The sequence below is a fragment of the Xenopus laevis genome, chromosome 7L, assembly GCF_017654675.1.
Source record: "Xenopus laevis strain J_2021 chromosome 7L, Xenopus_laevis_v10.1, whole genome shotgun sequence".
Lineage (NCBI taxonomy): Eukaryota > Metazoa > Chordata > Amphibia > Anura > Pipidae > Xenopus > Xenopus laevis.
This window is the reverse complement of record NC_054383.1, coordinates 120134365-120144067: the sequence shown is the minus strand read 5'-3', so window position 1 is coordinate 120144067 and position 9703 is coordinate 120134365. Positions and strand designations below refer to the sequence as shown.

The window sequence follows — 9703 nt, the reverse complement described above, 5'->3', positions numbered from 1 at the left end:
GTTGTTATTGTAGCCACAGGGTGTCTTTGTTTGCATTGCATGCACTGAGGGCCTATTGATCATGCTGTGTAAAACGAAAAAGAAACCGTTTTTAATATGCCACCCAATCGCTCGATTGGACTTTGTTATTTTACACTACTACTAGGGTTGCCACCTGGCCGGTATTTTAACCAGCCTGGCCGGTAAAAATGATGCTTGATGCCAATGTTATTAATAGGAAAAAATGGCAAGAATATAGGAAGGACGGTATTTTTTTCCAGAAAAAGTGGCAACCCTAACCACTACACACCTTGTCAATGGGATACATTTGTCGGAAAGTGAATAAAAAATGTGATGGATGAATGCCGTATTTTTACATAGCATTTTTAAAGGAGAACTAAAGCCTAACTAAAGAAGTGAGGTAGAAATGATGTACATTATGTTTTGTGCATCTGTACCAGCCCAAGGCAACCACAGCCCTTTAGCAGTAAAGATCTGTGTCTCCAAAGATGCCCCAGTATCTCCCCGTCTTCTTTTCTGCTGATTCACTGCACATGCTCTGTGCTGCTGTCACTTGCTGAGCTTAGGGACCCACTCACAATATACAGTTCACATAGAATAGAAATGTCACAATATAAGGCTGATTATTAATTAATACAGATAATTACTACATGGCAGCTCAGAAACCAGTGCAATTAGCATCAGAATTTAATAATCAGCCCTGTAGCATCAGCTTATATTACAGGGGAAGCTCATTTTCTGCTGGATAATTAGTGACGAGCCCTAAGCTTAGCTTCTCAACAGCTGCTCAGAGCCCACTGAGCATGTGAGTGTCACAGACACTTTCCAAGATGGTGACCCCCCTGTGACAGGTTTGAAGTCCTGGATCATTGCTGCTATTGACAAGCTGAAACTTTAGGCTGGTACAATAAGTTCAATATATAAAATATGGCATTTTTAACCATATTCATTCTCAAATTACACAAGTTGCTATGCGTGTTTTTTCTTACTGTGTTTGTGTGTGAATATCTTTTTTTTTTGGCATGTGGTGTCAGAAATGTTATTAGAGTCTGATTCACTTGCCAAAAATTATTTGCAATTATGGACACAAGCAGCTAAGCGTCCATGTTTAGAATTGTGCACAATTCTTCAGGCTGGGGGTAGGGACGCCACCTTTTCTTGACACCTTTTCTTGAAAAAATACTGGCCATCCTATATATTTATCTTATTTCCCTATTAATAACATTGGGATCAACCATAATTTTTACTGGCCAGGCTGGTAAAATACCGGCCAATTGGCAACCCTAGCCGGGGGGGGGGACGACAAATTGAAGCTCACTCAGGTTGCCAAGGAGTATGTGTACAGCCAATACCTATGTAAATAGCATACCATAATGTGCACAAAGCAGTGTTGCCATGTCTTGCCATGCCAAACAACACTGCAGGGTGGCTGTGAGTGGTGAATAGGAAGTCCCCAGCACATTATACAATGGCTTGCACAATATTTCAGTCTTTTTTTAAACTTCCTTTGCAATTACTATCAATGAAACAAACAGAAGTCACACCGCTCTGATAAAGACAGCATTCTTGACGTCTACAAAAGGTCAGTTATTGCAGAGGAATGTTATGCAATGTACTCAATTTGCAGATTTTAAGAGATGGATTTATAGGACCTGTCTGGAAAGATTATACATACAGGTGGGGGGGGGGATGATTAGATGGGATATATCATCAATGTCCAGTAACTTTGTGTTGTTCGGCTTCCATTGTGGTAGGGTATATTCCCTGATAAATACTGTATACAACTTTGCCTACTTCCAGCCAAGGAAAAGACAGCAACTGAGAACATCATCATATGGCAGAGATCTTCAGACTTTTCAGGGCTGAGCCCCTTTTGTCGTAAAAATATTTTCAAGAACCCCTTTAGCTCATTAGAAGGTCACAGACTTATAAGTCTCTAACATATACATTGAAGGGGTTATTTTCTAAACTCATTTTTTTCTGGTGGGGCAAATACTAAAAATTTTTTGTGAAAAAAACCTCCAATCCAGATTTATTATACCCTGAAGCTGCAAAAAGTCAGAATCTAAAAATCTTCCATCTCAAACCTGTCGAGGTCATCTATAAGTTAATGGGAGATGTCCCTTTTACAATTTGAAGATATTGTGATCTGCGATTGGTTTCATTTGATATTCCGAAGAATTTTGGGTTTCAAGAATCATAACTAAAAAGTAATAATTCACACTCAAATATCACCATATCGAACTGTCCCTCAGCCAGGTCCCTGTTATGGTGGCAAGCCTGAAAGTTCTGAAACCAGTGGCATATGGTTAGTGAATTGGTTTAGGTACAGAAATGTAATCCAACTATATATTTTAATATTGTGTATATTTTTGGCAGCATTATATATGTTCTGTTCAACAAACACAAAGTAGTGCTACACAAACACTCTCACCGATTTTTGTAGTGTCTGGTGCCGTCTGTGACTCTGTCTGCCCAGGTCTGATTCTTGTACAAGGAATTAATTCAGCAGCACTCCGATTATGGTGAAAAAAGCTCGAAATGTCGCTTAGCTGGAAAAGCTCGAAACGTCGCTTAGCTTGAGGCACAAATAAAGCTACCATTTTTTCACCATAATCGGAGTGCTGCTGAAATAATTCTTTATGTATGTTCTGTTGTTACCTTTCCGAGGCAGCAAAGTAAGCATTATCTAAGCCACCATCCAGGATATATTATATGTTCATCATGTTTATGCTATAGGATTTATTATATACTATGTTTAGCTGTTATTCTTATGTTCATAAGTACACATATTTTTTAGTGCTCGCTTTGGTTTCACCTTGATAGCATGGAACATTCCTTATTCAAAATATCCCATGAAAAACTGACTGGCACTTGTCAATCAGACACAAATTACTTTCCTGAGTGAACAAAAAGATAGAAACAACTACTTTTTAGATGAGTGTGACTGTGTTTAGGTACAAACAATACACCATTCTATGGCGAGTACAGTGAAGAAGAGCTTTAGTAATCTCATCAATTCAAAATTGTGGTGTTAACAATCCATTAGATGCAGACAGGATTACCAACGCAAGTGGTAAGGATTGCACCCAGCATTGTACAACTGATATTATAGCTAGAATGGCAATAGTGGTTTTTCACATTAAAATGACTTTCATACCTGTTTTATCTGATTAAAAAACATTGCGTCCAGACTCTATGGTGCCCAAATGAAACACAAACGTATAGAAAATACTTGTAATGGATAACATCAACCTTTTCTAAAAGGCTCTGGCCCTCATACTTATTCCAGGAAATTCCACTGAAATCAGGGCAAAATGTGGTGTGTTCCAGCAAGTAAATTGCAGGCAACAGCAGCCCATATGGTTGTCACTGGGAGGTCACAGGAATAAACGTTGACAGCTCTCGATTGAATTAGGCATGGATTTGCAGCAAAAAAAGTTGCGAGTGTAAAAATTGTTAGAAAACATGTTGATGCCTTATTCACTTTTATGCATTTGGACAAATAGTCGCCGAGATAAAAAATTCACCATAACAATAATCGCTCACTGACTTTAATGCATTTGGAGTGAGGAAAAGTGTACGTGCATAAAAATTTTTGGGCATAAAAAAAAATGTTGACCTCCATTGACTTCAATGCGTTTCACAAATTGTTCAATACAAATTTTTCGCCATTTTCGCAAATTTCGCAAGCAAATGTTTCGGAGAAGCAAAACAGGACAGATTCGTTCATCGCTATTTACCATGGCTTCATCACGTTTATACAGGGTTATTTTGCGATAGCATTGGAACAAACTGAGATATTCTATACAATATTCTTTTTATTTACACTAGAAAACTCCCCAATAGGCCAGAGTAGATTTACCCTGAAAATACTGTTTGAAAAAGTGTCAGTGTTGGGGAGATTTTGGACTTTCTATAGTGGGCAGATCCAGGGAATCAGTTATGGTTTTAGAATAAATAAAGCTTGGAGGACCTTTGGGTTAACACCTCCTTTATGTTGTGCCAGCTCAAATCTTTTTACCTGTATTTATTTAATTGTACTGTATATAAACTATCCTCTTCCTCTTGTACCCTTCTAACATTATAGATGTATAGGCATAAAAAACTTTAAGAATAATTAGAAACTTCTGTTGTATACCTTTAACTATAATACACTCCAACATTTACCCGTGCTTCTGTTAGCAACAATGATATGTCCCAGCATCACCTTTTTTACAACCTGTCTCTAGATTACAGTAGTTCCTCTGAAACTGTATATCATGGACTTTCCCCCATTGCTTGGTCACCTGGTGGGTGGGGCCTGTTTTAACTAGACCTTGACACCCAACTGCACACAGACTTTAGTTGGGAAGGAAGTACCATCAGACCTGTAGTAACTTCCCTGCTTCGGGAACAGACACCACCAGGACAAGAAATATTAAGGTATGTCTGAAACTTTACATATTTCTCAGCCGCTGCTTTATATGGTTCTCCTAGTGCCTTTTAATATCCTTCTGTCTTGGACTAAAAATGTAATTTCACCTTATATATTATTTACTCCATTGGTAGTAGTTTTTATGCATTCTTTACTGATGTATAAAAATCCTAACCTACCTAAGGGGACATGGCATGTTTCCACTGGAGCAGTAGAAGTATCCATGATAAAGAGTCTACTTTAGATGGGGATTGCACTACAAATGTATGGTGTATGGCTGAAGACCAGTAAGCAAAAACATCAAATAACCTTAATTTTGGTAATAGTCTTTGGGCACTACTTGAAGTAGACATCACACACCCACAGTTTCCTATTGACATAAAGGGAAGCAATTGGAAGAACCTTGCTCCATAATTATTGACTCAAAAAAAGGTCAAAAAAGGTAATTATTGTACAAATGCATCATATGACATTTCCCATTACTGTTGATGGTATGTGATAGCTGGCTGTATTTTCTATCCTTATGTCTTTTATTACGGTACATATATTTGGTGATTACAAAGACACTTTTATTTGATGTATAATGATCAAGAAACAGTTCTGACTGTTGTGAATATCAATTAAAACTTATACTATAATTAATACTTATTCCTAATGAGTACAGGTATGAGACCTGTTACCCAGAATGCTGAGGACCTGGGGTTTTCTGGATAAGGGGTGTTTCCATAATTTGGAAAGACCCCTTAAGTCTACTAAAATCATTTAAACATTAAATAAACCTAATAGGCTGGTTTTGCCTCTAAAAAGGATTAATTATATCATAGTTGGGGGTCGAGTACAAGGTTCTGCTTTATTAATATTAAGAAAAATGGAAACCCATGTTTAAAAATTGCAATTATTTGAATAAAATTAAGTCTATGGGAGATATACTTCCCGTAATCATGAGTTTGTTGGATAACTTGTTTTCGGATAACTTGTTTCCGGATAACCCATCCCATACCTGTACTTTAATAAGAATACTAATGAGTACTTATTTTGGGGTGGCAGTTGTGAGTAAATTAGCCATTGAGGCAAAGGATTATATGATTACAAGAAAGCAGTTGCTTTGATCATGAGTGTATAGCTGGAATAACTTTTCTAATACCATAAAGGAAGTAGAGTACTGGAAAATTTTGCCCCTAGCGCCTGCACCAAGTGTTACTCTGACAAAGTAACATAGTAAGTTTGGTTGAAAAAAGACACACGTCCATCAAGTTCAACCTTTTTACTTTTTTTAATCTGCCTAACTGTCAGTTGATCCAGAGGAAGGCAAAAAAAACCATCTGAAGCCTCTCCAATTTGCCTGAGAGGGGGAAAAAATTCCTTCCTAACTCCAAAATGGCAATCGGACTAGTCCCTGGATCAACTTGTACTATGAGCTATCTTCCATAACCCTGTATTCCTTCACTTGCTAAAAAGCCATCTAAAAGCCATCTTAAAGCTATCTAATGTATAATCAGTACAACTGGTTCAGGGAGAGAATTCCACATCTTCACAGCTCTCACTATAAAAAACCCCTTCCGAATATTTAGGTGGAACCTCTTTTCTTCTAATCGGAATGGGTGACCTTGTGTCAGCTGGAAAGACCTACTGGTAAATAAAGCATTAGAGAGAGATTATTATATGATCCCCTTATATACTGTACAGTATTTATACATAGTTATCATATCACCCCTTAAGCGCCTCTTCTCCAGTGTGAACATCCCCAATTTGGCCAGTCTTTCCTCATAGCTAAGATTTTCCATACCTTTTACCTGTTTAAGGTGGCCAAATACGGTGAGATCCGCTTGTTTGGCGATGTTGCCAAACGAGCTGATCTCTCCCCGATATGCCCTCCTTGAGGTGGGCAATATCGGGCTGATCCGATCGTGGGCCCTAGGGCCCAACGATCGGATCCTAACGAAGGGTAACGGGCGGTCGGATCAAGGGGCTGTATCAACGAACAGATGCGGCCGCGATCCAACGGGATTTTTAGTCCATTCCGATCGGAGGGCCCCATTCACGGGCCAATAAGCTGCCGACTCGGTCTGACGGCAGCTTTTTATCAGCCCCTGTATGGCCACCTTTAGTTGCCCTTCTCTGCACCCTCTCTAATACAATATGTTACATCAGGGTTTTCCACCAATTTGCACCCTATTACACATTGTTGTCAGGAGCAAGGCAACAGTAGGCTGTGAATAAATATGAGTAGCAAATTCCAATTTACTGGCCAGTTTATTCTTAGACCTTGGATAAACATGACCCTGGTTCATAACAATGTCCAGGATTGTGCCTCGTTAGTTTTATTGAACCAAAGCCTTAATTACATTAGCTGCGTTTATGTACATTCTCTCTTCTTTGTGAGGACAGGCATTAATAGCGTACATGCCATTTTCACCCCGGTTTGTGCATTTCCTCCACCCTAATTGTGCTCTTTAGTCGAACGTCAGATGTGTTTGCCTTTGATTGTTCTTCTACAAAAGCAGCCTTGATTTCCGACACTTCAGTGAAGAGATGAACACTGCCCATATTTAATGGGGTGCAACTAACTGGCTTAGTGATTCCTACACAAGCTCGGCTTCTGTGTCTGCCAAAAGCAATGCAGAAATTACACTGCAATTAATCAGACCCAAAATAATGTCAGCTCCCTATGTTTAATAAATAGCATAATTTATTTCATGCTATTACTCTGTAGCTGCCTGCCGCAGTGTTTAATGATGTTAAGATAGGACTGTAATCTTTATCATTAAAATAACATCAGTCACTCACTTGTGCCTGTGCTCATAGTAAAACAGCTATTTCTTATGTATTATGAGCCATAAAAGTGCAGGAACATTCGGCATGTGTATATATATATATAAATATATATAAACTTCTGCACATTTATAAGGACCTAAAGGCATAATAAATAGCTCTTTTTATAACAACAATGCAGTGTAGATCTCTCCCAGCTGATTCATTCTCGGACCTGGTTTATACTAAAATGATTCAATTTCAAATACCAGTTATATGTAACAATTCATGGTCATCGTTCTGTTGCTGCCCAACTGGAGAGCAGGAGCTGAGAACAACGGCACCAGGAGCTGCGAACAACGGCACCATCACTGTGTTGTAAATGGCATCACTTTTAAATCAAATTGGGGTTATGTATCAAAATGTAATATATAAATAGTTTTATTACCCACAGCGACAAACCAGCAGTTAGCATTTAGTAAGATTCAGATGATGAGAAAAAAAACAGTAGTAATGTACTATATGGGTAAGGGCAAGTCAACCCGAAAATAAAAATGTGCCTAATAAAAGTAAACATAATTCTAAGCAACTTTGCAATATACATTCATTACAAGTTTTCAATGGTTTTTAATTTATTTGTATATGTATTGTAAAGCAGTGTCTGACCTTTTTTGTCCTCTGCCCTCGTGGGTTTAGACTGTTGATACAGTGTAAGACAAGGCAGCTGATTAACAGACCTGTCTATGCTGGGGAACTAAGGGTAAGGTCACTCTGGGCGATTCGGGGAGATTTAGTCGCCTGGCGACTAATCGCCTCGTCTTTGCGGCGACCAATCTCCCTGAATGCCTTACCTCTGTCTTGCGCCGGCTAAAATGAAAAATCACCTGCGGCATGGCACACGCGTCGCTTGGTATTCTGAAGTTGCCCGAAGTTTCCTCGTGAGGCAACTTCAGGCGACTTTGGAATACGAAGCGACGCATGTGCCATGCCGCAGGCGATTTTTCATTTTAGCCGGCGCAAGACAGAGGTAAGGCATTCGGGGAGATTGGTCGCCGCAACGCTGAGGCAATTAGTCGCCATGCGACTAAATCTCCCAGAATCGCCCAGTGTGACCTTACCCTGAGACTTTGCAACATTGTGTCACATTGTGTAACAACCAGGAGTTAAGCAAATGCTGCTTTCAATAGCAAATGTTTTTACAAATAACTTTAAATTATATTCAGTATAAAGAATATAGGGGGCCAATTCACTAACTTCGAGTGAAGAATTTCGAAGTGTTTTTTGGGCTACTTTGACCATCGAATGGGCTACTTCGACCTTCGACTACGAATCGAAGGATTCGAACTAAAAATCGTTGGACTATTCGACCATTCGATAGTCGAAGCACTCTCTCTTTAAGAAAAAACTTCGACCCCCTAGTTCGCCATCTAAAACCTACCGAACTCAATGTTAGCCTATGGGGAAGAAGTTTTTTTGATCGAAGGATATTCCTTCGATCGTTGGATTAAAATCCTTCGAATCGTTCGGTTCGAAAGATTTAATTGTTCGATCGAAGGAATAATCCTTCGATCGTTCGATCGAACTATTTGCGCTAAAATCCTTCGACTTCGATATTCGAAGTCGAAGGATTTTAATTCCCAGTCGAATATCAAGGGTTAATTAACCCTCGATATTCGACCCTTGGTGAATCGGCCCCTAAATGTCACTTTAAAAGACTGATTAGTAATTGAATCAGATTTTCATTACAGGGCAGCTCAGAATTTATTAATCAGCCCTGTGGTCACCAGCTTATCTAACAATAGAAGCTCATTCTCTGCTTGATGAACTGTGTTGATCCCAAGTTTAGCTTCTTAACAGCTGCCCAGAGCACACTGAGCATGTGCAGTGTCACTGACACTCCTAACAAAACCCAATATGGGAAGCTCCTATGCTCAACATTGAAGGCCTGGATAATTGTTGTAACAAAGACGCTTTAGGCTTGTGCAGTAAGTTCAGAATGTAAAATATGACATTTCTAGCCATAATCATGGTTAGCATAAAAGGAGAACTAAACCCTACCCTATATAGAACCCCCTCCCCCCAGCCCAAGTGTTACCACGGGCAAATGCCCCTAACGTTTTACTTACCCCTCGCTGCAGATTCAGACATCGGAGTTCATAGGCGATCTTCAGCCACTTCGTTAATCTTCGGAATGAGACTGGCGCTTCGGCAATTTTCGTGAATTTCGGCATATGTGCAGTTGATGCAAAACAGAAAATTGCTCCAACTGGGCATGCGCCACCACGCCGGTCTCATTCTGAAGATTTCCGAAGATAAGAAGATGGCGCCCGTGTACTGCGATGCCTGAATCTGCACCGAGGGGTAAAGTAAAACGTTAGGGGCATTTGCCTGGTGTGCCACTTAGACTGGGGGGAGGAGGGGGGGGTCTACTGTATGTAGGGTAGGGTTTTCTTAACTTTAGGGTTGAATTCTCCTTTAAGTTCTCCTTTAATAGGGGAAGTTATGACAGTTAGTTTCATTATAAGCTGGGACTCA

The 9703-nt window shown here is 39.6% G+C and overlaps 1 protein-coding gene across 1 annotated transcript in view; it reads left to right on the top strand.

The window, feature by feature from the left end:
* Window positions 1–4365: 4365 nt before the first annotated feature.
* Window positions 4366–9703, top strand: part of tmem150b.L (transmembrane protein 150B L homeolog) — a 28034-nt gene continuing 22696 nt past the window's right edge. Inside the window, 1 exon segment of the mRNA NM_001096573.1 lies at window positions 4366–4425. The gene's annotated coding sequence lies outside the window, so the exon portion shown is untranslated.